The sequence below is a fragment of the Panthera uncia genome, chromosome C2 (assembly GCF_023721935.1).
Source record: "Panthera uncia isolate 11264 chromosome C2, Puncia_PCG_1.0, whole genome shotgun sequence".
Lineage (NCBI taxonomy): Eukaryota > Metazoa > Chordata > Mammalia > Carnivora > Felidae > Panthera > Panthera uncia.
The window spans coordinates 60,086,910-60,111,149 of record NC_064810.1 but is presented as its reverse complement, the minus strand read 5'-3'; the positions used below and the strand labels follow the sequence as shown (position 1 = coordinate 60,111,149).

The 24,240-nt window shown below is 33.6% G+C and overlaps 1 protein-coding gene across 50 annotated transcripts in view; it reads left to right on the top strand.

Annotated features, from left to right (window-relative positions):
- The window catches only part of ZBTB20 (zinc finger and BTB domain containing 20), a 769,297-nt gene that overhangs the window by 129,707 nt on the left and 615,350 nt on the right, over positions 1-24,240 (top strand). For 45 of the 50 annotated variants that reach the window (XR_007457485.1, XR_007457486.1, XM_049629359.1 and 42 more), the window contains one exon: positions 21,873-21,924. The gene's annotated coding sequence lies outside the window, so the exon portion shown is untranslated. Of the gene's footprint in view, positions 1-15,932; positions 16,246-19,141; positions 19,399-21,872; positions 21,925-24,240 lie in introns of those variants that run through there. The other 5 variants (XM_049629388.1, XM_049629408.1, XM_049629374.1 and 2 more) reach the window with 2 other exon arrangements.

Genomic DNA, 24,240 nt, shown 5'->3' with positions numbered 1-24,240 from the left:
CACATATGTAATTTTTCTATATGGAAATATATTTCATAATCTTCTATTTATGCTTATATAGTAAATCTTTTAGAACATTTGCTGAAATATTTGTTTGGGGTGGATTGATTTTACATCAAATAGTTCTATTACAAATGAAGGCTTTCCTTCTATTAAATGTTACCTTCTTTTAATACCATAATGAGGCAGAACATTATTGTTACAGTTTAACTTTGTGTGGTTGGATGTCCTATAGGTTGTAGAACTCTAAGCTAATTTAAATTTTTGGCAGGCTGTTAGATTGAGTAAAGGACAAGAAGCAGTCATGGACAACAGGTTTTTTATCTCTTAGTTATTTCTATAACTCGTACTTTAGCAGACGATTTTTATCTTGTGACAAAAGTCAGCTTTACATTTTGTGTGCTATTTGATTCTTCCTTCATATATTTGGAATACCATTTTTAATTTATGGTATTTTTAGAAGAAATCTTTAACTGTTCTTTTCCTGGATAATAACTTGCATGAGTAAAAAGAACTTCATGTTTGAACTTTTGGTATAATTCCGATTTCTCATTGAAGTCAGGCTTAAACCTATGAAGTCTAGCAGCAACAACAAAAGCAACCTTACTGAAAAAGCATTATTATATTGTAACATAATAATGTCTAACATCTTACTGTAAAGATGGGGGCAGTATATATTTTTATGTATATCATATATGCACACACAGTTTATTAAAATCTGTATTTATGTCACACTACAAATATTACCAAATGAAGTTTCGGTGTAATGAAGCTGCTCTTTTCAATGATATCCTATATTGTGAAAAGTTTTTAAAATTTTCATATAATGAATGCAAACATGAATCCTTTCAAAAATAACCATATTTGCCTGTGTCCTGCTATACACACTGAAGAGGTCTGAAAGAAGGACAATACCATCATTCTGTTGCAGTGTCAACACGAAGTTCTACTTTTACTATTTAGTTTCCTCTCCTCCATACCCCCAAAATCACCATCCTTTAAAAAAGTATATTCTTACAATTAGAATGGTTGTATCATTGTTAAACTAAGTATTATGTTAAAATATTTCACACATTTCTATGGAGAATGTTGTCCTTGTCCTCATTTAAAAAAACAAACAAAAAACTGAGAAGAGGCATCTTAAACATGGCTAGACTTTCAGATCAACGTAAATATGCAATTTACACATCAGTCTAAGGATTTAGGAATTGATTGCAGTTTGAACCTTTTTTTTCTGAACAGTGGCAGTATTTTGGCCTTTAAGACACAGTATTCAAAATAGTTTGAATAAAAAGTAAGAGAAATTTATCCTGGAGGTTAGAATATTTCCACATAATAATTCAGGTGATCTCCTTTTTTAAAAACCTAATTTATGGAAAGGTAAGATTTGCAAAAAGAGATAAATTAAGGAACAGTGGCTTGTTATATGGAATTATGGCTTGCAAAATATTTTAAAAATATAATGTCTTTATAAAATTTGATTTGCACTTATATAACATAAAAAAGAACTCTATATTCTAAAACTCATATTTTTTAAACAAATGCAACCATCTATTAGGTAATGCAACTTTCTGCATCTAAATGAGTATTATTCTTTGTAAAGTAGTCACCTTGAGAGATATTTCATCATTTAAGTAGTAGAGCCATTGCTCTAAACATCCTAATGTGTTTGAATTGCCTTTATTTTTATTTTTTATTTTTTTTTAAGTTTATTTATGTTGAGAGACAGAGAGAACAAAGGAGGGGCAGAGAGAGAGAGGGAGAGAGAGAATCCCAGGCAGGCTCTGTGCTGTCATCGCACCTGATGTGGAACTCAAACTCACGAACTGTGAGATCATGACCTGAGCCCAAACCAAGAGTCAGGTTCTTAACTGACTGAGCTACCCAGGTGCCCCTGAATTGCCTTTAGAGGTAACAACATAACCTTTTGAATATTTTCACTGACCACTACTTTTAATTTGGTTTGATTTTTAGAAATAGTCAAGAGTAATTTAGAGCCATGTTTACTGAATAGAAACAAGTCTATTGCCATAGCAAAACCTGGCCTGTTCTGACTGGTGCAGTTCTCTAAAATCCCTTATCATTTCCTCACCTCCAACTCTGCAACACAATTGCATGCCCTTTGTCCCATTCACTCCATTCACACTACTCTTAGAATTCTAGGGGTACGGCCTGTCTGTTTTGCATGATCAATGAGGGCATTTTTTTTTTTAATACAGAACTGACAAAACCATTTATCTTGTGTGGCTTTGTGCAGTCTCTAAAGGCAATTTCAAAAGAGATAACTTACAGTGCTTTGAAAATGGTAGAATTATGGAATAAAGATATTACCTCCACTGCAATAGAGGATGTTTAAGTCTTTGATTTTTGGATATCTGATATGTAACTTCAGTACAGTGCAGTAAATATGTACTGAGCATATATATTATGCAAAACACTGTAGTAGGCGCTGAGGCAAAATGCAGAGAATAAATAGAGAGGGGAATACTTTTCAACAACTCTACTGCAAGACAGTGTTCTCTTGGAGTTACAAAGCACTACATAAATACAGGAGAGAGAGGAATTTGTTTTAACTGGGGCATGATGGTTAAACTGAACATAGAAGGACACAGATGGAAACCTTGATGGGTGAGGATGGAAGAAAAGACATTCTAGGGAGAAGTAACTTGCTCAGTTGTAGAGCAGGGTTTATGTGTTTTAAAAAAATGAAAATTTTACTTTTTTTTTTTAATTTATTTATTTGTTTCATCCTTCTGTGTGTGTGCCCTGTATGTTTTTCTTAGTAGTCTTGTCTGTGTCTTCCTCTTGCTGTGCCTCCTTCCTTTCATTTTTATCTTTTCCTTACCTTCCCTATCTTTTCCCCTCCTGTTTACATTTCCCCATCTTTTTACCCAGAGACAACTATTCTCCTGAGGTTAATATATATGCTTTCAGTTCATAATTTTACTATTTTATATTTTAAATTTTCCTGTGTGTCCCCATGAAATTGGTGTAGTTTTGAATGTTAACAAAAGTTATACATACATCATACCTTACTATAATGCTGTGGTTTCCAATGTAGGTACCAAGGTGCTCCCAGAGTGCCACAGTGAACCTACACGTGTGTTGTGGGGTATTTTCAGTTTTCAAGAGAAACGTGGCAATATTCCACATTTTTCAAACATTAGGTCAGTCACCAACTTGAAGTAGTTCACAATTTCAACATTTTAATTTCAGCATTTGATTTAATAATATTTTAATTATTAATAAAATAAATTTAATTTAATCTCGATGGTGTCATGTGTTTGAGAAGCTGTTTTTTTTTGTCAAGTGCTGTCATAGAAAGCAGGAACTGTGTGAAAATTGATATAGAACAGGGAGACAAGGTGGCCACATCCATTCTGATTCCAAGGCTTGAGAAGTTGTGCAATGCTCAACAGGTACACACATCCCAATAATAACTAAGGATGGTTATGTAAGCGCTGAATTAACATAATATTTTTCTTTTAATCTGTGTTTATTATTTTTTGTATGACCACTAAGTGGCTGGGACATAAATACTTATTGAGTTGCTTAGAACTAAACTACAAAATAAATGGCTCTGTTAGGTATATTTTTAGGCTAAGTTTGCTGTGAAAACATTACTAAGACACTAAGGACTCTGTTAAAAAATAAGAATGAGACATTGAAGGTTCTTGTGAACTGAGAAATATTGAGTCATTCTACAGCATATTTTGGTTTCACTTAACATTATCTTTATGATTATCTATGTTGGTACTTATAGACCCAAGGCATTTTAGCCGCTGTATATAGTCCTGTGCGTTATTCCATTGTGTGACTGAGCCACAATTTATCCATTTCCTACTGAAACACATTTAAAAGTTTCTTCTCTTCCCTTCCCTTCCCTCCCTTCATTCCCTCACCTTCACTCATTTCTTTATTTCCTTCCTTCCTTCTTTCTTCCTTTCTTCTTTCCTTCCTTTTTTTTCTTTCTTCTTTTTTATGTTACAGTCATTGTCACAGTAAATATCCTTGTAAATATCTCCTTGTATAAATGTGAGATAACTTCTGTATTTGAATTGCTGGTTTAGAGAATATACATTTTTTAACTTTACAAGGTAAAGGTAAGGGTGTGAGAAATTGGTCTCCAGATTTTCTGAGTTCTCCTTTCTTCATACCTTTTCCAATTAGCGATATTGATAGACTTTTAAACTTTTGATAAGAAGATAGGGTAGTGTATCCATTTGTTACTTTAATTTAATCGTTTTATAAAGTTGAGCTTCTCTTCATATTCTTATTGGCCAAACATGTTTTGCTTTCTCTGATTTCTCCATTTGTATTCTCTTCAGCAGTTTTTAAAATTATAATGCTTTTGTTTTGTTTTGTTTTTCATGATTTGTTGATGCTTGTTATATATTTGGATAGGAATGCTTTATTGGTTATATATGTTGCAAATAACTTCTCTTAGTCTATTGCATGTCTTTTATTTATCTTTATAATGTTTGGAGTTTTTTTGTTAGTTTATATTTGAGAAACGATGTTTTTTTTCTCAGTTAATCTCTGAATATGGTAATGTGGTGTGTATCACTTAATATATTTTCTGTTTTTATTGAGGTAAAATTGGTATATAAGATTATATAAGTTTAAGGTGTACAACATTATAACTTGGTATTTGTATATACTCCAAAGTGATCACCATGATAAACTAGTTACTACCAATCACCATAAAATTGAACCCCTTCACCCATTTTGCCCAACCCCTTCCCCTCTGGTCACCACCAGTCTATTCTCTGTATTTATGAATTTTTGTTTTGTTTTGTTTTTTAGATTCTGAATATAAGTGAAATCATATCGTATTTGACTTTCTCCATCTGACTTATTTTACTTAGTATAATACCCTCCAGGCCTATCTGTATTGTCATAAATGGCAAGATTTCCTTCTTTTTGATGGCTGGGTAGTATTCCATTGTGTATATATACCACACCTTCTTTATCCATTTATCCACTGATAGACACTTAAGTAGTGTCCATATCTTGGCTATTGTATATAATGGTGCAGTGAACATGGGAGTGCATATATTTTTTTGAATTAGTGTTTTTGTATTTGTATTTTCTGATGTTGAATAATTCTTACATTCCTGGGATAAATTTCCTATAATTATTATGTATTTATGTGTATATGTATAAAAATGCACATTCATTTTGCTTTATTTGGTTTGTTATTTCATTTAGAATTTTTGCACCTAAGTTCTTAAGTGAGATTGACTATACTTTTCCTTTCTTGTGTTCTCTTTTTTACTATCAATTATTGATCATAAAGTTACTCAGGTTTTCTATTTCTTATTGTATTGATTTTGTTATGTTGCACTTTTCTGGGAAATTGCCCATTTCATTTCAGTTTGTAAGTTGATTGTCCTTCAGTTGTTTAGTATATTCTCTCATAATATTTTAATGTTTCCTCTATCTTTAGAGATATATTCTCTTCATTCCTAGAGTTTCTAATCAGTGCCTCTTCCTGCTTAATATTTAATGATTAATAATATTTTGATCAGTATAGATTTTATTATTAGGTTGAATTTTGACAATTTCATATGGTTTAAAACAATACTTTATTGTCTTTTCAAGGAACCAGTTTCGGCTTTTTAAAGGACCTATTTTAGCTCTACTGTACTCTACTGTACATAAGTTCTATGTCATTAATTCTTGTTATATTCTTTATTATTTATTTCCTTCTTTATTTGGCTTTATTCTGCTATTATTTTTTAACTTGCTGTTAGATCCTTAACTAATTAATTTTAGAAATTTTTAACATGTAATATATGCACTTAAAGTCATAAATTTTCTACTAAGTACCACTTTAGCTGCATCCCACAGGTTTTGATATGTAGTGTCTTCATTGTTGTTTAGTTTTAAATATTTAATATTTCCATTATGATTTTTTGACTCATGGAATATTTATAAATGTGTTTTTTAGTTTCCAAATATATAAGGATTTTTAAATTGTCTTTTTGCCTTGATTCCTGATATTGTATTGTGGCCAGATAACATGCTTTGTAGGGTATGAATTCCTTGAGTTTGTTGAGACTTCTTTTATGGATCAGTTATTGTTGAATTTTATACATACTACACATAAGTTTGGCAAGAACATACAATCCTCGAGGGGAAAAGTTTCTACACACCAGCTAGTTCAAAATTATTAATTATATTGTTTAAATCTTCTATATCTTTACTGATTTTTTTTTGGCTCATCTCTTGAGGTATCTTCTGCCTCGGGATTCAGTCTTTCACTTTGTTCAGAATTCTTTCGGAATTTCACCTTAGAATGCCTTTTTATCAGCATTCTATCTAAAATACCTGCTTCTTCACAAAAAGACACACACACACACACACACACACACACAAACACGCAGAGAGAGAAGGAAGCAAACCATAAGCCATAAGACTCTTAACTATAGAGAACAAACTCAGGGTTGCTGGAGGGAGGTGGGCTAAATGGGTGATAGGCATTAAGGACACTTGGGATGAACACTGGATGTTATATGTAAGTGATGAATCATTAAATTCTCCTGAAATCATTATTACACTGTATGTTATAACTTGGATTTAAATAAAAACTGGAAAAAAACACCTGCCTCTTCAGAACTTCTCTCTCTTTTCCCTCATCCTGCTTTTTCTTTATGGCATTTGTTAGTATGGGACATTGTATTTTATATTTTATGTTCATTGTCTCCCTTACTGGAAAATACACTTGCTGAAGACAGGAACAATGTTTTATTCACTATTGTTACCTTCTGGGTCTAAAATCATACTTGCCTCCAACAGACATTTAATATATATTTGTTGACTGAATGAACAAAAGAATAGCTATTTCTGATATTACGGTGAGCTCCTTTTCAGTTGAAGGAGTTTGTTATGTGAGAGTTCTGTGGCTCCTTCCAAAGTGTTTTGGCATTCTCTTTTATCCCATGACCCTAGATCTATGCCCATAAGAGTCTAAAGAAATCCAGATTGTTTTTGTGTTAATGTTTAAACTTGGATTTTATGTTCTAAAAGAATAGTGTAAATGCTGACTCCTAAGGTGCTTATGGAACATATCTGGGTTTCAAATATCTTTCATGTGACTTTATACCACCCAGAGCCCTAAGAAGAATTCAGGCATCTTTACTGCTTCTCCATGCTAGTCTAGTTTTTTCTACACCTTATGGAGGGGGAATCCATTAATAAGCATGTTTCAATTGTTCCTCCTTGCCTCTCTTTGGATTTAGGTCTTGTCTGTTGCCCATGCTTTGGTGTTGATATTCCATATAACGTCATAAATATCTGGGTATATGTGAATATGATGCTCTAGGGTCCAACAAGGCTTCAGCCCCACCCTTGGCTCTACCTTTGAGTTCTCTGTTCTTTTCTGACAATCAGAGATTTCCTTTTCTATCTTTCATTCTAACTTGGCTTAGTTTTTTAATTATCAAAATTATCCTAAATATCTGTGTATTTGAAGTGGAGAGATATAATCACTAGTAGAATATGACATATTTATTGCAATTAATAGCATTTCATACTAGCCTGACTACTTCTTATAGGTCCATTAGGCACTTTATGTGAATCTTTGTCATGTTTGTTTATAGCATGGTAATTCTTCAGTGGCTGACATACTTCTGTATTGTCATATCAATAATCATACGTGATTTTTTTCAAAGAAAATATCCTTTAACAGTTAACATCACGCAGTGTGTATTTCTTTGTGTGTGTGTGTGTGTATGTGTGTGTGTGTGTACATGATGGGAGGGAGAGGGAGAGAGAGGTTAGAGTTTAGGTGGGAAGAGAGACCATTATGAAGGAAGTGATAGCTGAGGAGAGGACGGGAGCTAGGGCGAGGATGAGGTGTGGGTGAGATTGCAGTAAGACAGCTTGTAGCTAAACAAGACAAATATTTGGCAAAGCTGCTTTAATTCTTTTCAGTGAGGCAGATGAACTTATAGAGTCAGATAAATGATCCTAATGCCAGTCTGCTCTCCCCTTCAACTTCTTGGACCCGATTTCTTTTCATATGTAGCTAAACTTGTCCTTTTGCTGTTACCTGAGTGAAGTTGAGAGGTTTGCACTTACGCTCAATTTTTGGTACTTTGTGATTTGTGCTGTGCTCATGTCTACAGAGAAAAATCGGTCCCTCAGAGTACAAAGTAACTGTCATCTTGATTGTATGTGAAGGCTTCTACTCTATCATGTGATATTAACAGGAACCCAGGATCAGCAAACCTGTGTTCTTTTGGAACTGCTTTTCTTCAGTATTTTCAATACATAGCAAGAACATAGGTAATAAAGGAGGTATTCATGTTTCACAAGTGAGACATGAGCACTCCATCCTCTTTTGCAAATATTGCAATGTTTTGTGATTCTCTTTCATATCTTTCAAAAGAGAAAGAATCTTCAGTTATTTCTTTAATGAATCAGTTACTCTATGAAGATTTTGAGAATGTTATTTTGCAGACAGATTCAATAATCTTATCCCTATTGTGTAATTTAGTGGTAAGCTTTCCACATTCATCTTACCTGGGAAGGTCAAGCTTTTTATGACCTCAAAAAGTCGGATCCTTGTTTTGTACAGACAATTACCTAAATGTTCCCATTATTTAGAATGGATATTTCAACCATCTCAAGGTTTACTTTTGCTAGAATTCTCAAGTGTTTTCACTTATTGAATACTGAATACAATTGAAGCAGTTTTTATAATATTATCTAAAAATCTTATATTTTCTTATTTTATTTTAAAATTCATGGCTGTATGGTGTGCGGATGTAACATAATGGCAAACTTTACATTTAAACGTCATAGCTGTAGTGTTTTTACAGTAGTCTGGTTGAAGCCAAAAAAATATTTTGACACCATAGGCTCTAGAGATTTATGTAGCCAGAAGAGATAAAGCAGAATTGGATGTCAGAAAGGTGGATTATTGGTTATCACAGATAGAAGGGCTGATAGGTTAATGAAAGCTGATTGGCACTAGAATTTATTATAGCAAATGTAAAGTGGAGAATAGAAAATGATAGTGTTACTGATTAATAGTTTATCTCATGACAATGTGGATCAATGTGGATCATTTAGAATCTTTATGCACCAAATTTTAGTTTAATTGTGTAGCTATTTTGGTGTTGGGATACAATTTTGAGAAGCATAAAATGGATTTAAAATGTCTTTTAAAAATAGTTATCAATAAGAATCAAGTAAAGGGATATTTAGTCCTTTGGATATATGAAGGTATGTTCTAATGGAGAAATTTAGATGACCTAAAGGAATTTGAAGGAGAAACAATTCTTATGATAGATGTAATGAAAATGTAACTTGAAATAGCCTGACATTTTCAATAAAACACTGGCAGAGAAATCAGTAAACATCTTGAAGACAAAGGAATCATGAGCAATGAACAAAATGAGTTTATTACAAACAAATCATGTCTGACAAAATTAATAGTTGTTTAAAATAGAATTGCAAAATTAGCATGGATAAAGGGAATATATTTTTTAAACTTCAACCAAGTATTTACTGTGGCTTTTCAAAAATAATTTTAATGTTAGGATACAAATAATCTGATGTATTGGATATTTATGAAAAGACAATGAATCATATATAAGGCCAAAATGTAATGCCAAAAATACCCCCAAATTGATTGTAGAATCAGATGGCAGTGACAAGGGTGACCTGAGGGGTTTAGGTCCCTTGACATTCGCATCATTCCTCCCAGATAGTATTATAATTCATGTAAAATCAACATGCATATCTCACAAAAACAGCTTCTGACACAAGTCCTCATAGTACCCCTTCCAATTAAATTGTGTTGTTAAATCTCCTCTATGTAGAAATTCAGTAGGCTTTACTGGTGAATTTAGATCAGTGGTCAACAAATCTGTCCTACTGTTTATTTTTATTATTGAGGTATAATTGATATATAACAGTATATTAGTTTCAGGTATATAACATGATATGATATATGTATATATTGCAAAATGATCACCTCAAGAAGTCTAGTTAACACCCATCACCACACGTAGTTAACACCTTTGTATGTGTGATGAGAACTTTTAAGATCTAATCTCTTAGCAACTTCCAGATGTGCAGTATAATATTTTCACCATAATACACATTACATCCCCAGGACTTATTCATTTTATAACTGGAAGTTTGCACCTTTAGACCACCTTCACTCATTTCACATACAAACCAACCCACCCACCCAGCCCCACCCTGCCCCTCCTTCACACCCTGGCAACTACCAATCTGTTCTTTGTCTCTATGAGTTTAGTTTTTTTGTTTTTTTTTTTTTTTTTGGGGGGGGGGGGTATTTATTTTATTTACTTTTTAGGTTTTTTTTAAATTCCAGTTAGTTAACATATAGGGTAATATTAGTTTCAGGAGTAGAATTTAGTGATTCATCACTAACATATAACACCCAGTGCTCATCACAGGTGCCCTTCTTAATACCCATCACCCATTTAACACATCCCCTCACCTACCTCCCCACCAGAAACCCTCAGTTTGTTCTCTGTAGCTAAGAGTCTGTTTTATGGTTTGTTTGCCTTTCTCTTTTTTCCCCCTATGTTTATCTGTTTCATTTCTTAAATTCCACATATATAAAATTCCATTAGATATAAATAAGATCATATGATATTTGTCTTTCTCTACTGACTTATTTCACTTATCTTATAATGCCCTCAAATAGCAAGAGTTCCTTTTTTTTTTTATGGCTGAACAATGTTCCATTCATTGTATATACATGCCACTTTTTTTTTAAATCCATTCATCCATCTATCAACTAATAGTCTTAGCTATTGTAAATAGTACTACACTGAACATTAGGGTGCAGATATCTTTTTGAGAGAGTAATTTTGTTTCCTTCATGATATACTCACAAGTGGAAATGCTGGATCATAGGGGAGTTCTATTTTTAAATTTTTGAGAAACCTCCATACTGTTTTCCATACTGGCTGTACCAATTTACATTCGCATCAACAGTGCACAAAGGTTTCTTTTTCTCCACATCCTCACTAACCCTTCTTGTTTCTTATCTTCTTGAAATAGCCATTCTAACAGGTGTGAGGTGATTTGGTTTTCATTTGCATTTCCCTGATGATCCCACAGTTTTTGTAAGTAAAGCTTTATTGATACAGGCATGTCATTTGTTTATGTATTTATTGCCTGTGGCTGCTTTCTTTCTTTTTTAATTTTTTTTAACGTTTTATTTATTTATTTTATTTTATTTTATTTTTCAACTTTTTTATTATTTTTGGGACAGAGAGAGACAGAGCATGAACGGGGGAGGGGCAGAGAGAGAGGGAGACACAGAATCGGAAGCAGGCTCCAGGCTCTGAGCCATCAGCCCAGAGCCCGATGTGGGGCTCGAACTCACGGACCGCGAGATCGTGACCTGAGCTGAAGTCGGACGCTTAACCCACTGAGCCACCCAGGCGCTCCTCCTGTGGCTGCTTTCATGAGATGATGGCAGAGCTGAGTAACTGAGACAGAAACTGTATTACCTACAAAGCCAAAAACGTTTATCATTTGGCCTTTTACAGAAAGTTTGCTGATCCCTGGTTTAAATGAATGATTTTTTTTTAATCTTTAGAAGTATTTAGAATTTTTGTCAAATATGGGCATAGGTAGAATATTTGTACACTGAATGAGGGAGGCAGTGAATCTGTACATGTTATACTTAGGGTCTAGTCGTACCCTGCATCTTCCATCTTTCATGGGTACTGACTCAATAATTTTAGCAATAAACATCCAAAATGAGATATGTGACACTGTCACTGCCTTCATTCAGTTAAATTCAACTGTTCTTGACATTATAAATGTTGATGATGATATATCAGTAGGTTTAATGGGGGAATACAGAGGGAACTGTGGTTAAGAAGAGCAATGATGTTAGTCTTAAGTATCAAGACAAGTTAGGTCTAATTCTTTGATACTCTCTTTTGTTAAAACTCAAGTGTCATCAAATGTATCTTGGATCTTTCTCCTAAATGTAATTATGTTAGGGGCAGAGCATTCCTCAGTCTGGAATTTAACTTAAAAAAATCATATTGTTCACTGTAGGTAAAAATATTTACAGATTGAATATTAACTCCATAATTATTTTTGTATATATTTATTCATTCTTCAGATATTTGAGTGCTTACTGTATGCCAGGCATAATGCCAGGGGAAAGTGATTTGGCAGTGAGTTACATGTAGCTAAATTGGTAGGATCCCTAATGTAGGAAGACACACAGTGAATGAGTTTTTAAATAAACAAAATGATTGCAGAGAGTGATAACCTATGAAGAAAATAAAACTGGATGGTGAAGGAAAGAGTGACTTGGGTCAGAAAATATGGATAATGGGATAAAGAATAATGAGGTGCCATTTGAGCTGAGACTGAATGATGAGAAGGGGAAGCCACCATGAAATGATCTGGGGGAAGAGCCTTAGAAGACCAAGTTCCAAAGCCCCAAACAAGTGTGGCTTGATAAAAGCATAGATAGAAGACAAGTGTGTCTGGATCCTAGTAAGAGTTTATGTGTGTCATGTTAATTTGAGATCCATGTTTGTGTCTGTGTGAGAGTGTTAGTGGGAACAGCGCATAAGGATAGCCTTCTGTATATATGTCTTTATGATGAGATTTTCAAAACTGAAATGTGTCTGAGCTAAAATGAGAGTGATTGAACTGATCGTATTGGAATCAATTTTTTGTTGAGTCCAAGGGAAGACCATGGAGAGATGTCTGTATAAGAATAAGAAAAGAGAGAAAGCATTGAGATAGAGTTTTGGAGAAATTGGAGATTAGCATTCGTTGTTTGGCTCCCAGACCATGTAGATTTCAGTTACATGAACACTCCTTAACATATTATAGGCCTCAATAAATGTTTGCCAAATCAATGTATACTGGTTTAAAATCTTATCTGATTGGATTGGAGGGTAAAATTTCTTTATTATTTGGAAGACAGAATACACAACGCAACCAGATTATGGAAGACTTTATAAACCAAACACATTGATAGTCTACGTGATTGGGAGTCATTACAGGAAATAAGGTAATGGCTGGATGATTTCTTAATATTTGTTTTATTATGGCATATAGGATGAGTTAGAGACAAAAGTTGCTGAAGATGTTATTTTATTTTGACCAGGTTTTCATTCCCAGCCTGACTTGGCTGCTTTGGAATCAATTACTTCATAAAAATCCCTGGGTCTAATGAAGAGAAGCTGCCTCAGTTACCAAGGTTCTTTCTTGTTCTGCATTCTTGCATCTATATTCCTGTTAGCCTTGTGCTGTGCTTTTTTTCCTGTTTATCTGATCTTTAACCATTTTTAGGGCTCTGAACATTCTGCCTTATTTTGCCCTTTTATATTTGTATCTCACTGGTACCTGCTTAATTTCATTTATGTGTAAAGAGTAATTGAATAAAAATTAAATGGAACAAATTTTTAACTGAAAACTCTTCTGTACAAACTATAAAAATGGAATTTTTTTCTTTGTGTCTTTCTTTTCTTCTTTCTTTCCTTCCCTCCCCCCTCTCTCGCTCTCTCCCTTTCTTCCTCTCTTTCTCTCTTCCTTTATTCCTTTCTTACCAGCCTTTGCTTTTTATGGGACTACACGAAATATTAAGGTTGGTGCACTGAAAGCAGATGAGAGAAGTATGTCGCTATCTCTGGGAGCTCTCAATCCATCAGTGAGAAGGATATGCCAAGGAAATGTTCATGTTGTTGCAGCTAACTTAGCCACTGGAGCATCTCGTAGGCCCTCATCTTTGGGAACTGTGATTATGACACTATGGGCCATTCATCCTGTTGTCTTGGTTGGCCTTTAGACTGTACAATCATTGAATTTTGTATCTCACTGGAACTTTTTCGAAAAAGGAAATGAAGGGTCAGATTTTATTGTAGGATTCCACATTTACTGACATAGTGACACTTTATTTTTTTCCATCTGGGCATTTAAGTGAACAGCAGTATATAATTGCCAGCTGCACACAGGTGGTGCCAGTTTTGTCAGCAATCTAGGAACAACTCCTCAAATGTTTATGTCTGGGAAAACCAGTATGAATGTGTCTTGCATGGTAGTGAAGACTATATTGTGTTAAATACACAACCACGCAAGAAAACCCATCAGCTCATGACACTGGAAACGTAATATTGTTTGCAGAAGTGCAGACTGAGTGGCCAGACTGTGAATGCATCCTGGTTCTGCCATTCAGTACAGAGGCGATCTTTGGTGAATCACATAATCTCTCTATGCCTTAGTTTAAATGTCAATAAAATGTGGAAAATGACATCTGGTATCTAGGTACCCACCACCTAGAGTTTTTGTGAGGTGTAAACAAGTAAATACACATAAAGTACTTAGAATAAAACCTCACTACAGGGAATGTTTATGTATGTGCAATTATCTGATAATTTTTAGAAGTAAAGGTGAACGTTAAATAGCTTTCTCTCTGACACTGCCTCCTCTAAGAGTTAAAAAAGTGTAAGAAAATTGTTGCCACGTCTAGAATGTGGAATGATTTGAAAACAGTACTATTATGTTTTAAAGCTCAAACTCTGGTAGTGCAATTATCCTAAAAGGAAACATACTTAACCTTTAACCAAGACTAAATTAAGCAGAGTTGTTTTTACACTCCCCTTTTAGAGGAAAGGAAACAAATCATAAGAAAGTACTTCACTATTAAAGATGTCTTCAAAACGCAACTTTAAACATCCTTGTTCTGCCTGGGATCACTGTGTTGTCTGTACAATCTCCAATGTGTATGCATTTACAATTTTATAAAATTCTAAGGCACATAATCTTTTTGTGGGTCCCTGGACTCCTGGAAACATATAAAATTTTGAGAACATGTACACTTTTCTAGAGAAAGAGATCCTTGGTTTTCTATCATCTTCTCAGAGGGGCTTATGACCACCCCCTCCCCAAAAGATTAAGGGCCATCCTCTATGGCAGTATAAATTTTTCATCTTTAATGAAGATAAAATTATAAAACCCTATTTACCAAGGCAGGGAAATCTGCTAGTACATCTTAGGTTTTCAGTTAAAAGAATCAAAACAAAAACTTTATTTTCTCTGGTGAACACTTAGCTAGCCAGAAATTTAATTAGCTGGCCTTCCAGGGAATCAGTATTTACTTGTGTCAAGCAGCAGTCATTCTTAGCTGAGCTAGTATTTTGTCCAGAGAAAATGATAAATTTTATTTACTGTTCATTCTTTATTTTCTTATAGTTTCAGAATTATTAACATTTTCCATAGTTTTATAGTGGTATATTTCTTATGATATGCTTAGGAGCAAGAACATTATATAAATGCTCCAAAGCCAGTATTCTATCAATCTCATTAATATAATTTAGAAGAGAACATTTCTACTCATTGTGTTGAAATGTATTGTGGAGTAGGGTATTTGAAAGAGGACAATGGACAATTAGAAAGAAGGAAATTTTACTGACCTCTGAAATCTTAAAAATGTGTTGTATTTCTAATGCACTTACACAAATGTTTAAATTCACATTTACTTTGATGTTTTAAAATTGCTTTTATTAAAATGGCTTAATAGAATATTTTAAAATAATTGATTATGGGTTCTTAGAAAGGGTACACATTCCAAGCTCAAAAACTTTAAAGTTTTTAGTGGAAGGAGATTAAATAATTCAGAAATGCATTCTGTTTACCTCTTAATAATTAAGCAGGTTAGACGGTGTACTTTTTATAGTCATTGAGTTTTAATTTATTTATTTGTTGGTGTGTTGGTTTTTAAGAATTTATTTAAGGCATTCTGCTATTGGGAAATAAAAATGAACAGAGTAAAGCTGCACATAATAAAGGAAAGGGGTTGGGTTACTTTTAAAGAGACAAGTGACAAAAAAAGAAATTGATTGGATTTCAGGGTTAAAAGAAGTGTTTAGTACATAATCTTTCTGAACTTTTCCCCTCTGTTTGGAAGAGAAACTGAAATACCTAACAGCAAGTATGACTGAGTCAAGTGAATAGTCTTTTGTTGTTGCCCTAGAGGCTGGTTCAGTGGAATTTGATTTGATCTTAGATGGCTTCATTATGGAGTTTGGCCAGGTCACTTTTATGGATTCTTGGAGACGTCTACCATAGAACTTATCAGATTCTTCGGTGCTTTAAAAACTCTGGTAATATCCTAAGCCAGAATGAATACCTTCATTCTGAGAAGCACCATCATGGGCTAGAACTGAAGTAGCCTTTTCCTGTCTTCGAGGGACTGCATCTTGTCCTCTTAACCATGTATGTACAGGTTCTTTCTGAAGTTTTTTTAGGGATTATAAATTGGTTTTCATTTTTCATTTTTGATGAGATACAACCAAACTTCATACCTAAATTTTTATTTAATGAGGAAGACTTGTTTTCTATGATTATTGGTAGAGAATAGCCTTTAGCAGTTTCTATTTATTTTGTTCTAAGTTATCATTGCTTGCTTTTTATTTTTACTTATTTGAAATTGTAACTATAATGGTTCTATCACTGAAATTGATGCATGTTTTATCTGTTTTTTCTTATAATAGTATGTTTACTATATAAATATACCCTCAAACTTCTCAAGTTTTCTTCATTACACTCTGTGTATTTCTTTGAAAATTTCGTTAAAGGTGTGATCGATTAAAGTTTGGCTTCCAGAAATCTAATAGATACCATTAAAAGTGGTTGCTGTTTTTGCCAAATCTTATTTTTCTTTCCTTTGTTTTTCCTTTCTTTTTTCTTTATTCTCTTTCTTCCCTCCCTCCTCACTCCATCTTCTTTCCTTCCATCCTTACTTTTTTTTTTTTTTTTTTTTAAGTCTATGCAGCTCATAGAGGTAAACTTCTAGGGACAGATAGACTTTTTCAACAGGCTTACTTAACATTTCGGAAATCTAGTAATATATTATCTAATCTTTTTTCTGCAACATAGACTAGGACTTGTTTTAGTGACTTTTATGTTTATAAAAAGTAATTTGTGTTTATTGTAGAAAATTTGGAAAGAAATCACAAGAAGAAAAATATCTGCCATAATGTTACTCTCTGAGATCAGTACTAGGAATAATTTAGTGTATAGGTCCTTACATGCTTTTTCTAATGCATAAATGCTTTTTCTGATACATGTATACATACATACATAAGATCTACATTTATTTACTCATATTATCAAACATTGTGCATAGTCTATATACATATATATCATACAAAAAAATTATTAAAAATTGGGGCACCTGGGTGGCTCAGTCAATTAAGCATCCAACTTTGGCTCAGGTCATGATCTCCTGGTTCTCAAGCTCCGCGTCAGGCTCTGCTGACAGCTCAGAGCTTGGATCCTGCTTCAGATTCTGCATCTCCCTCTCTCTGTGCTCCTCCCCCACTCATGCTCTCTGTCTCTGATCTCTGTCTCTCTCTCTCTTTCTCTCTCAAAAATAAGTAAACATTAAAAAAATTTAAAAGCATTGTTAAAAATTGTTACTTATTCATACCATTTTGCAACCTGTTTATTTTAAGTTTATTTATTTATTTTTGAAAGAGAGTGCGTGTGCACACGCACACACAGTCGGGGAGTGGCAGAGAGTGAGAATGGATGCTGGGCTCCATGTGGGGCTGGATGTAGGGCCGGAACTTATAGCTGGTGAAATCATGACCTGAGCTGAAATCAAGAGTCAGACACTTAACTGACTGAGCTACCAGTCACCCCTGCAACCTGCTTTTTAAGCTTCATGATGCTTTGTAAATTTTCACTTGCTGTATTTAATGAAAGCTTATTATTGTATCACATATTATTTATATAACCAGTTCACTGTTATGGAATATTTAGGCTATTTTTTTGCATTTTCCAGTACAGATTAATTATTAAAGAATATTCATTACAGATAATTATCTATTATAGATTAATATTATTTTATATATCTTAGCTTGTATATCTTTTATTGTGAATTTCCTATTGATTTGAAAAAATAAGATATTTCTTTCACTTATTTATTTACTAAGATTAACTCTATGATGTCATATACATTAAAAAAATATTTACCCTTTTTGTTGGCCTCAATTTTATTCAAGATATTTTTTGACTTTGAAAAATTTTTAATTTTAAGTAGTCAAATTCATAAATCTTTATGCTTAGGTTATAATCTACTACTGATTATGTGGCTTAAAACATCTTCTCACTTTGGAGTTCAGAAAATTATATACATATGTTTTCTTTTTTTAATTTACATCCGAGTTAGTTAGCGTATAGTGCAACAATAATTTCAAGAGTAGATAGAGTCTTTAATGCCCCTTACCCATTTAGTCTATCCGCCCCCCACAACCCTTCCAGTAACCCTCTGTTTGTTCTCCATATTTAAGAGTCTCTTATGTTTTGTCCCCCTCCCTGTTTTTATATTATTTTTGTTTCCCTTCCCTTGTGTTCATATGTTTTGTATCTTAAAGTCCTCATATGACTGAAGTCATATGATATTTGTCTTTCTCTGACTAATTTCGCTTAGCATAATACTCTCTAGTTCCACGTACGTAGTTGCAAATGGCAAGATTTCATTTTTTTTGATTGCCGAGTAATACTCCATTGTGTGTGTGTGTGTATACATATATACATATATATCACATATTTATCCATTCGGGTATGTTTTCTTTTTTTTTTTTAATTTTTTAATTTTTTTTTTTTTTTTTTTTTTGAGAGAGACATAGTGCAAGTGGGGGAGGGACAGAGAGAGAGAGGGAGACACAGAATCCAAAGCAGGCTCCCGGCTCTGAGCTGTCAGCACAGAGCCCGATGCTGGGCTCTAAACCACAGACCGTGAGATCATGACCTGAGCTGAAGTCGGAGGCTTAACTGACTGAGCCACCCAGGCACCCTTATAGATATGTTTTCTTACAGCTCTTTGATTACTTATTATATTCAGATGTATCAATCTGATTTATATTTTGGTGCTTGGGAGGAGGTAGAGAAAAATCTCAACACTGTGAAAATGCTACCCCATACTAGAGTCCCTATGGTCTGTTCCACTAGTCTGTCTCTAACACTGCCTGTACCACACCATCACTTATATTTCAGTCTTTGGTAAAAACTCCCCTTGTTCTCTACTCATTTACTGCAGAGTCAAAACCTAACACTTGATATTTTTTCTGTTGTAACCTCCTATTTTATTTTATTTTATTTTATTTTATTTTATTGTTTTGTTTTGTTTTGTTTTAAAATTTGAACTAACTTTAAAGCATCAGAACTACTAAAGTTGTTTTTAGTCCAATTTAGTTAAATAAAGATTTATTGAATGTTTGCTATATACCAGTCCCTGTGCTTGTTTTAGGAAGACATAAAGAATTGGAAGCCTGTGTGGTAGAGACCTTGCGCTAGAAAAATGTATTAATCTGATGGAGGCAAACAGAGCATGTAAATGGTCAAGATAGTGGCCTAATATTGGTAACCTCATTTTTATTCTGATTCTTTTTACTCTTTTTTTTTAAATCTATGACTTATTGACTCTAGACATTGTATAACTTTTTCCTTCTTATCTTTCTTTTAAATCCAGAAGAGATTAAGTGACAGTGATTTAACAGAGTCAGATTGACTCAGCCATATGATGACTTTATATATAGTCTGTTACTATTTCTAATTAATGAAATGATAATTGCGTCTTCCTATTTTCAGTTCTATAAATTTTTATTGAATATTTGGTAGGCATTATTTAAGGAGCTATAGGGAAAGAAAAATGAATGTCTGACAAATTTATAATTTAGTGGGGAAATTCATTATTTATAAAAAATAAGAGCAATATAATAAAATAATAGTTATTGAGAGTATCGTTTGCTGTGTGCATTGTAGAAAGCAAGGTAATATATACTAACTTGTTTACCTCTTGTAATAACCTGTAATAGTCCTCCAGATAGTTTTTTGACTCTCTCACTTCATGCACACTTTTCCTTATTGTCACCTCCTCTGAGAAGCTTTCCTGTGCAAACCTATTTAAAACATAAGCCCATGTAACTCTCAATGCTGTTACCTTGTGGTTTGTACTCACAGTACTAGCTATATGACATTATAAGTTTAACAGCTTATTTGCTTATTTGTTTTCCACTGCTAGAATGAATATTGAATGGAAGACTAAATAATGGGTTGTAAATGTTTAGAGTTGCAAAACAGCAAAGTTTAATATACAAAATTCAGCTTCTTTAAGCCTAAATTTCTTTATCTGTAAATGGATATAGACCTAGTGTCTGTCTCATAGGTTGGTCAAGCTGTTCATTCTTTCATTTGGTAAATATTCATTGATCTTTGTATGTGGCAGACACTCATTGTGAAATTGGGAATACGGTGAAAAATACAGTGTCTGCCCTTATGGCACTTCCATTCTAGTGGGGGAGACAATAGATAAATTAAAATTACTTTTATAATATATCATGTAATGGCCAAATTAGTTTTCTCCAAATTAAATTTCCCGACCTCATTTCTACAATCTGAACATTTTTTCCCTATTCTTTGTTATCCTCTGTTTATCCATGATGAATGGTTCTGATCTCATTCCTCCTAAAAGATTCTAATTTTCAGTGCCTCTTCTAAAGTTTGATGTTGCAGAATAACTGTATTACTCATGTATCCTGACTATGACAGGGATATCACTTTCCTTTTCTCTATCCCATTTATCAGTACAGCTTAAACTCAGGTTTGTTTTAGTTTACTAGTATACTTTGTTACTTGGTTCTTTGTTTTCCCTTCATAAAATATTACTTATGCATATTAAATATCCAATCAATTAACCTTAGATCTTTCTCATTTTAATATGTTGTTGTTGTTGCATTTTTGTTTTTTGTTTTTTTTGTTTGTTTGTTTGTTTTTACTGTAGATGCACTAGCTGATAGGATTGGCTTATGTTCATGTATGCGTTTCCATTAGTAAAACTGCTTTTGAGACTTTGAATGGCTGAATCTCTGTGGAGATTATTAGTTAATATGACATCAAGGTCATCATTGAAATTTTATAGCAAATTTGGAGGGATAGCTTTCCGAGGACGTAAAATATCAAGTTCAATTTTTAATAGGAGAGTTGTTTCTAGTTAATTTTTTTTATATTCAAACTCACTAAATTGGCTTTAAAGGCACCTCAACATCCTGCCTGCTTGACTGCTCCCAGTCTCAGCTTTGATTCTATACTATCATATACATTTGGATGGAAATCAATGTAAAAGTGACTCATCCATTTGTTTGACATCCCTGGCTCCAAATCTGAGTAGGACCCTATAATCATAGCTTTCTTGCTGAGACAGGAAACATAAAGCCATGTTCTAATGTCAGTGCATTAGGTACTGTGCACCAGTTCGAGCTATATTGGACATGTTAGCCTCTGGTCCCTTTTTTCTTCCATCCATTTACTTTTCATCCTCTGGATTATCTTCCCTTATGCAAATCTCTTTTATCTCATTCATTGTTTTGGGGATAACGCCTGTGCTTTATCTTTGAATTTTTCCTAACTCATCAGTACTTACCAACATATTGTACACAGCGGATCTTTGCAAAATCTCTGATAATGAAGAATAAACAAATACATGGGATAAAAACTATTTGGTATTAGTTTTTTTTATTTATAAAAACATAAGTGTAAAAACCTTTAATTGTGTAAATTAAGAAATCCTAATAATACTGTAATAAATACCCTGGTCTACATCTAAGCCCTGTACACACAGTGACTTAAATTGTGTATTTGTGCCACACTTTACTATGTACTTGTACTGCACATACACAAATGAATGTGTTAGCCTTTATTTTTCTTTTGAAAACTGTAGATATTAGTTGACATACACAAACTCAGCTATATACTTCTCATGACTGGTCATAAATATGCTATGGAAATGTAAATTGTTTCCTTGAAGATTTTTAATTTTAAGTATTTTCTTTTTACAGTCACACAAAAAGAAGTATTAAGAATTGCCCTTTGAGACTCTGAAGGCTGAAGGTAATGTCCAGTGCTATTTTCTTGAATGGGTTTTATCTTCTTGAAAAGTTTCGTAATATTTAAGGTCTTGGGTTTACTATATCAGGTCTTTCCTTTATTGCCCCTTAACACATTAAATATCTTTTTCTATGTCTACCTAAAAATAAACTAAAATTATAAGTCAAAAAAGAAGAACGCTTGTGTTATCTCAGAATGTCTCAGCCTAATTGGGTGTTGCTATACCTCTTCTTCCTTCTCTGTGAGAATGTATGATGGCCCTTCCCTGGTTTTGAAATCAGTTGGGAACTCTTCTGATTTTTTACCTTGCCCTTTTCTTAAATAGATTGGCTCAAACCCAAGAAGTCAGCACCCATTCCTCCTCAGGAAGAGCTTTACAACTAACTATAAGTGATAAAATGCATTTGTTGCGGGCAACAAAACTGTACGGGAAACCATGCAGATGAGATTTAGTGGCTACTCATAGCCAGAAGTCCAGAATTTCAGGCAAGAAGTTTACAATAGACTTGTGTTGCTGCATTGTGTGTAAAGAGCTCATAGGGATTGAAGAAGGTTTCTGAGACAAGAGGGGGCTGTAATTACTTTGCTTCTTACATGCATGGTTAGATCTTCCAGCGAGAATAACATGGTAGGGTAATTTATTATAGAAGAGTAAATCACGGATTACATTGGAGGGGGATGGGGCGCTGCAATCCAACCATCAGTTTTGTGAATACATACACTTAAGCATGTGTGATAGCTTGTTTTTAATTTCTTTACACCAGTGCACACCTCAAACATTCCGTTTAGCAGTGGGATATGCAAATTGTTCCAAATGCAGCAGCAGTACTTTCACCTGAATGTCAAAACTGTCAGAGAGCTTTAAATCAAATCTTTATAACATTTTTAAAAACCAGCCAGCCCCAAGATTGAGGCACCAAACTCACTGCAAAGACTTGATTCCCATACTTTCAAAATGCTCCAGTATGTCAACAGGGTAATGTCAAAGTTCTAATTCACCTGCTTTCTAATTTTAACCTTTTAAGGATTTTATTTTATTTGGCTTAATTACGATATTTTCTACAAATTAATGATAAATGCCTTGATTAATAAAACCAAATGTCACAGAAAATGACAACTTGATGAAAAATTAATACTCGGCAATATTTTAAGTTACAGAAATATGAAACATGTACTCTTAAACCTCGTACTTCATCAGCCCTTTTTGAAGGTGGGTAGCAGCAGTATTCTTGCACATAAGTTTCTACAGCCACATGTGTAGATGCATTTTGGCAATATAATTGTCAGCTGTTGTTTTTACTAGTAGCTGTTATAGATAGAAATATATTCTGAATTTTCAATCTCTCATTTTCCTCATAATATTATTTATTTTTATTTCACAAAATCAAGGTAAACTATTTTAGGTTAGTTACAGAGGTGAAGCTACCATATTAAGCATCCAAACAGCAATGTGTGTGTGTGTGTGTGTGTGTGTGTGTGTGTGTGTGTGTATTTTAAGAGATCTCATGGTATAAGATGTAGTCATTGGTGATTGGATATCTGTTAGACTATTAATTCATTTGGTTATGAACATTTCAGCTGTAATATTTAGAAATTATTCAGTAAGAATATTATATACGAAGGGAGAGCACCTCTGTTTCAGAGGGAAATAGATTTTAATATAGGGATTTACTTTTTTTCAATATTTTTTTTCCTGAGGTTTCATTAAAAGACATGAATGCCAATAAAGAGTTTTAATTTGCCTTTTTTCCTATAACCTGTCAGTTAGATTAAAAAAAAACAAAACTAAAGAACAAGAAATATGACTGTTTTTCTTCTTTTACTGGAGATCATGGAGCTAAAAGATTTTTAAAGATTCCGTGTATTTTTCCATCTTCACAAACGTCAGGATGACTTCTGGATATGAATACTTAAATATTCGATTAAATGTTATGCAAAATGGTACTACACAGGAATTATAGTCTGTGTTGGTTTTTTATTCATATTTCACAGATGAAGCTGCCAGCCAAATGAGGGAAGGCCCAATGACCTCTTCTGTGTTGTGCTTTTGTTTGGTTTGGTTGTTCAGGGATAAAAAAAAAACCCACATAATACACTGTCAGTGAAATGGACACACTTTGACCATCTGTTCACATAACGACATGATGGTCATACCTATCAACAGAAATTTCTGCCAACTAATGTTAAAATCGCTTTTTGGGGATAATATGTTGGGAATTTCTACATAGGTGTTTCAGGCCTGTTGCTTTGCAAAGGAAGATAAATAGACATAAATGTTGGTCAGCATCTTTTCCTAAGGGAAAACATTCTTGCATGGAG